Source organism: Osmerus mordax, chromosome 2 (assembly GCF_038355195.1).
Source record: "Osmerus mordax isolate fOsmMor3 chromosome 2, fOsmMor3.pri, whole genome shotgun sequence".
NCBI lineage: Eukaryota > Metazoa > Chordata > Actinopteri > Osmeriformes > Osmeridae > Osmerus > Osmerus mordax.
Window position 1 is genome coordinate 9,661,213 of NC_090051.1, and position 6,634 is coordinate 9,667,846.

Genomic DNA, 6,634 nt, shown 5'->3' on the forward strand with positions numbered 1-6,634 from the left:
CGTTTTCATTCCATCCTGAGACAAATAAGTTAATTTGTATTTCTTATTTTTAACTTGCTCATAGCAAATCTTAAGAAATATTGTGAGAATTATTATGAGACTTACTTCAGAAATGTAATAGATCTTACATTTTTCTTAAATATAGCTAAACCTGAGGTTGTTTCTTAGGAGCTACATTTCAGAAACATAAGACAATAAATTATATCTGAAATTGGTGTTAAGTAGAGACTTAATTCAGAAATGTAATAGATCATTCATTTTTGACACATTTGTGTCTAGGAGAAGAACATCAATTTGCCGCTTCGTTTTCAGTCAATCCTGAGACAAATAAGTTCATTTTTATTTCTTATTTTTTAACTTGCTCATAGCAAATCTTAAGAAATATAGTGAGAATTATCATGAGACTTACTTCAGAAATGTAATAGATCTTACATTTTTCTTAAATATAGCTAAACCTGAGGTTGTTTCTTAGGAGCTACATTTCAGAAACATAAGAAAATAAATTTAATCTGAAATTGGTGTTAAGTAGAACTCATTTGTGTCTAGGAGAAGAACATCAGATAAAAAAAAGAACTTAACTTAACTTTTCCTCTCTGACGAGCAACTAGCAACCTCCTTTTAAAAAAAAACTGCCGATAGAAGGCACACTTTGTAAAAGAGCTTTTCCTCTCGCTTCTTCTTTTGCTTTCGCTTAACGTACCCGCTAGCGCTAGGAGTGCGTCGATCCATTCTTTTATTCGCTGCCTGTCTAGCTAGGCTACGTTTTTTTCTTAATTTTGTCAGCCTTTACATGAAACCCACCCTCCCTTACCATTGTACCAATCGTAAAGGGTCTTCTGGTAGAAAATATTCACACAATTGAATGGGTCAATTTGTCGCGCTTTAAACAGTGAGTGTGTAGGACAGTTGACTTGCTCATTTTTATTTATTTCAGTTACACAACATGTCATCGGGGGCCCCCTGATGGCTGGGGGCCCCTGGGCAACTGCCCCAGTTGCCCGTATTATAATCCGGCCCTGTTGATGGCAGCTACAGTGACACACAAGTAGTCCACAGAGCTACGGTGTCAAACACCTTCATCCATGCTCCTTCAGAGCAAAGTTTTCTCCACCTACAAGTCCCACTGCACCTTTAAGGCCATCGTGGGCATGTCCCCTCACGGAGCCCTGAGTTTTGTATCGGCACTCTTTGAGGGTTCCATGAGTGACAAGGTGTTTCGTCAGTCAGGGATTACACCACTCTTAACGCCTGACATGGCCATCATGGTTGACAAGGGATTCTTGGTGGATGACCTTGTACCTGGGACTGTTCACCATCCTGCCTTCCTCTCCAAGAGGACCCAAATGCCAGAGGTGGATGTTCTGAAGACGCAGTCCATTGCCCGTTTGAGGGTGCTGTTGTGGAAGTTTTTGAGAGAATCAATCGTTTAAGCTGAAGTCGGGTGAAGTACAGAGTTAATGTTTATTTGACGTAAACATAATAATGTTATCAACATAACATCATCGACACACAAACATAAGACAATAAAGCGCAATGGAGCGCTAAATGGAACAGCTTGATTTTCGGCCCCACGGAGCGAGAGAGAGAGAGAGCATATGAGAAGTTTGTTTTGGAAATGGGACCAAAATCGAAGTTGCTCTTTTGAAAACTGTAAAAGAGGAGGACCACATGTAAAAATGAATACTAACCCTTTTATGTCGCCTCTTTACTTCGATGTTGGTCCAAACTTCTCATATTTACATTTAGTCATTTAGCAGACGCTCTTATCCAGAGCGACTTACAGTAAGTACAGGGACATTCCCCCGAGGCAAGTAGGGTGAAGTGCCTTGCCCAAGGACACAACGTCAGTTGGCATGACCGGGAATCGAACTGGCAACCTTCGGAATACTAGCCCGACTCCCTCACCGCTCAGCCAACCGACTCATATGCTCTCTCTCGCTGCGTGGGGCCGAAAATCAAGCTGTTCCACTTAGCGCTCCCCCTAGAGGCCTGGAAAACTTCCATTGTGAAAACCGGATGCGTTTTTGGTTTGCGTGCTTTCGTTTTTGCAATGCGTTTATGTATTTGGTTGTGTTGTGTGTATTTGCAGCGCGTTTGCTGAATGCTGCGCATGTGTTGTCAAATTAATTAAGATGTTTTCTTAATTTGCTTGTGTTTTGTGTATTTGCATGTGTTTTCTTAATTTGCAGCGCGTTTGCACATGTCGGCCATCGTAGAATTGCGATTCAAACAGTACCATCTGCCATCTGAAAATATGCCCCCAAAACGTAAATAATCTTGACATTTATTTAGTAATGTTAATTTCACCCACAAATCGTTTACTTGTAATCTAATGTCATAATAAATCCTACAACGAAAATGTATTTGTGAGGAATGTTTATTTTAACGATTGAAAACAGATGCATCATAGACCACTGTAGTATGTGTTGCCCGGGCAACAGAGGCTAATGTCATGATGCTAATACTTCAGTGAAATAGTAGACGACTGTTTCCGAAAGTAGATGTGCTTCCTTAATAATATCAGCTTATATTGTACATTACACATCACAATTGTGTGTCATATCACAAAGTAAAATTGGTAAATAGTTATCACCCTGGCCTCTTTGCTTGTGGCGTTTCTGCAGCTGCCTTGCAGTAAAGCAGTTAGCTTAGCTATCTCCCAGAAGTTAACGAGCTGCTAAACTAATGTTCTGCTAGAGGTAGTCACGTGAGTTTTCGTGACGTTAGTAGCGTCATTGACTGTGGCTAGCAAGTTAGCCACCGTTAGATTCACTTTCCGCCACTAAAACTTAATTTCTACTTAAACCGTGCAACGGAATGTAAATCCCAATAGAAGCAACTCAATCGCTACCAAGACAAAACTTTTGACACCTAGGTTGTCTATGTAGGCCAAATATTGACGAAGACTTAGGGGGGCAAAAAGAATAATAATAATATATATGTGAGAGAACAAAGGTTGTGCCCTTGCCGAAGGCAAAGCACACCCAATAATAATAATATATATGTGAGAGAACAATGGTTGTGCCTCGCCGAAGGCATGAGCACACCCGATGATTACGTTAGTTGTTTCCACTTCTGTGGGTAATGTTAGCACTACAGCTTAGCAAACAAACTATCGTGATTCAACTCAGCTTCAGTTAGCTCTAGCTATCTTGCTGAAAAATAGATCTGGACAAACATGCATCTTGAATTGTAGATTTACATGACAACACAGGTTATTTATTTGAATGAAACACAGTCAGGAACATGAAATCTACCGATGCTAGATACAGGCAGGATACGTTAGCATTGCTAACAACTTAAGGCCGATATATGCTTCTGCGTTTTCGAAAAACGGACACATGGGAATGCCCTCGTCTCCGTGGAACGCCCTCTACGAGCTGTCCGTCAGCCCTCGGACACCTTGACGTGCACCTTCTGAATTTTCTAACTGTCCGTCGTAATTTCGGAGAGCTACGGAGACCCCCTTGGCTGTGATTGGTCAGTATTAAGAACCGCTTGCGTCAGGGGCGGGGTTGCCGTGATAAACAGGACCAACAGAATCCTTTGACCGCCATTGCTGTAAGTTTTTAGAATTCATATTTCAGCTAAACAGTACATGTAAATTTCTGAAAGTTAAGTTTCTGAAAATGTGCGTATTTTATTAATTTGTAAATTTGCTCCGACTTCTCGATAACCTAGATACATAAACACTCGACGACGACTTACAAAAAAACGTTACGCCACCTACTCTTCTGGCGGTTAACTGTTTTCAGCACCCACAGACTACGGAGAACCATAAACGAAGTCTATCCGTCCGTATCCATCAGAAGCATATTTCGGCCTTTAACGACAACATAATACTACAGCTTGCAGTTGTGATGAACATAAGGCCGGAACAGCACCTCTTTTCAGCAACAGCTTCATAGCAAATCATGCTTTACATTGTCCCAGGTTTTCAAAACTGTCCTCGGTTAAATAGTTAGAGCAAATGTGTAATTGAGGGTCGAACTGCACAGGGATCTTCTCATAGACAAACATCACAGCCCGTCGAGTGTTTGGTGCCTCACGGTGCGCATTCACACTGCAGCGGAGCGGGCGGCGCGGGGGGTCGGCTTCCAATTCATTTTCAATTAAACCAGGCGTTGACGCTCGCGTAGGGCATTGTGGGAAGGCGAGCGGAGCGTTGCAAGTTGGATTTTCTCAACTTTATGTAAATGAGGAGCGTGAAAACGCTAGCGTTGGCCAATCGGATTGGTTTCTTGTAACGTAGCAACTGTTGGTCATGGTAAACATTTCTAGGTTTTACAATTTCAAGATGGAGGAGAAACTTATCGTATGTGTCTGCACACCCAGTTCTGTTCAGAACAAAGTTACGTAATGTGTCGAGCCTGAATTTAAAGATTACATTAAACTAATAATGCATGGTGCAGGGTTGCCGACGTTGTCAGTGTCCCTAGTGTGTTTTTATACTTTTAAATTCAGTCTGGTCACATTACGTGACTGTTTTGTGCCACTGCTAGCTTGCTAGCCCAGCCTACAAACGACTGGTTGAGTGACCGGTGGCGTAACATGTATTTTACTGTAATCTTACACTAGTAAAAATTCTGTATTTTTACACAAATGTTGTGCAAAAGTGGTATTTTGATCGATATTGTGAGTACATGAACCCAAGTCCGCACACTTGGTCATGACTACAACAGTGACCTTAGAGAACTACAAGTTGTAGTACAACTCTGTATTAACTTTTCTAACATGCCCCCGAGCGTGGTGTACTGTGGGAAGGCAAGCGATGCAGAGCGTTAAAAAACGCTGCAGTGCGAAAGCACTGTTAGGAAGACTCTGAAAAGTGTCAGCATTCCCTGTACAGCCTGGAACACAGCATTTACCACCGTAGTCCATTTTCACTATGCTAGAAAAACGTTCTTCTTTGTAATTCTGTGGAAGTACACAGAACAGCGCGCAGCAAATTTTGGGGCGTGACAGGTACAGACCAGAGCCAAAAAAGGTGGAGCCACCTTGTAACTGTTTTACAGCAACATTTTTTAATGGTGAGATTTGCATAGGAAAGAGGTGTCAATGGACTTTGGGGTTCACTGTATGTCCATTTTACCCACTGAACTGTCGTTATTCAACTGTGACAAGGTAAATTCGGTTCTGCAATCAATGACCCCTTTAAAGGGGGTTCTTAATGAATGAATGCAATATGAGTAGGCCAAATGCTTGAAAATATCACTAGAAGGGAAAAACTTAAGGTGACGTTTAAGTCATAGAGGTTAGGACAATTTTTACACCGGATTGCCCAATAGCTTCTCACTATTCCCTCTTGCAGGGGACATGAGAAGACAACCGTTTCATTCTGCAATTCACTTTTTGTATTTTGAATTGTAAATGAGCAGCAAAAAATGTATGCTTTTAAATCTATGCAATCTTCATAAATAAAAAGTACACAATTTTATATAAAATATACAGAAATATCAGTTGTAAAAATAAGTTAATAAACGGAGCCATCTGCAACAAACCCAAACAAGCACACCCTACAATTTCCCCAGAAATTGTACCCTCTCTAGTTGTTTGTTTTCCTCCAGGTACACTCTAGCACTTTCGAGGTTCATGTTGTTTAATTGTAATTTGTTTAACTACATGCTCTTCTGGTTCTTCCTATTGGCACTTATTTGCTTTTCACTTATGTATGCTTCATGTTTTGGCTACCCGCAATGTTTTTCTCGTTGTTTATGATCATTGACCTATGCACTTTTTGTAAAGCTCTCTCTGGAAGTCGCTTTGGATAAAAGCGTCTGCTAAATGAATAAATGTAAATGGAATGTAATGTTTACGGTCACGTTCTTATTTTCTTTAAATGTATTTGTTTATTTATGATTTATGATGCTTTCTTAATATTTAATTAACAGCTATGGAAGATAAGTGGGAAGCACTGTATAATCTCCTTTCAGCGAGATTGTACCCATCAGAGTATGATAAATCCAAAAGGCAGAACATTCGCAGATATGCACCCAAATGCAACCTAAAGGGTAGTTATTTTAACTTTGAATTTCAATTATGTTAATTTTATAATTCATTTGTTGCCATCTTGATCTTTCTTTACCAACAATGGCAAATGTCCTTTCAGTCTACTTCTGTTAGTCATGTTTTCACTTTAATGTAGGTGGAGACCTTTTTTATGGTACAATAACAGTGATCAAAACCAAAGAGAAAGCCAGGATGCTCTTTGCACAAAGGGATTGGGAAAACACGTGCTGCAATCTGTGCCAGATTTTACTGGCATGGCATGTCAGTTGACATTGAAAATGGTCAAATTGTATTTTATAGTCATTAACTAACTGTGTAAGACTTTGAGCTGATATATATAAACTCTTTCTGAAGGTATTGGAATGTGATCAATGTCAAAAAGTTGGAAAACCTTTGACAGCTGTGCAGACATTACAGTGCATCAAGGTAAATGAGTGCAGTAACATTTTGAAAGAATTGTATATATCTAAACATACTAAAACTACATTTTGTTTACTTGATAGGTTTCTGCTGTTTGGGAGCTAGTTGGCATAGATTTAACAGGACCATTGCCTGAAACTGCGGATGGCGTTCAATACGTCCTCACAGCCACATATTACTTCTCAAAGTGGGTTTAGGGCCTTCC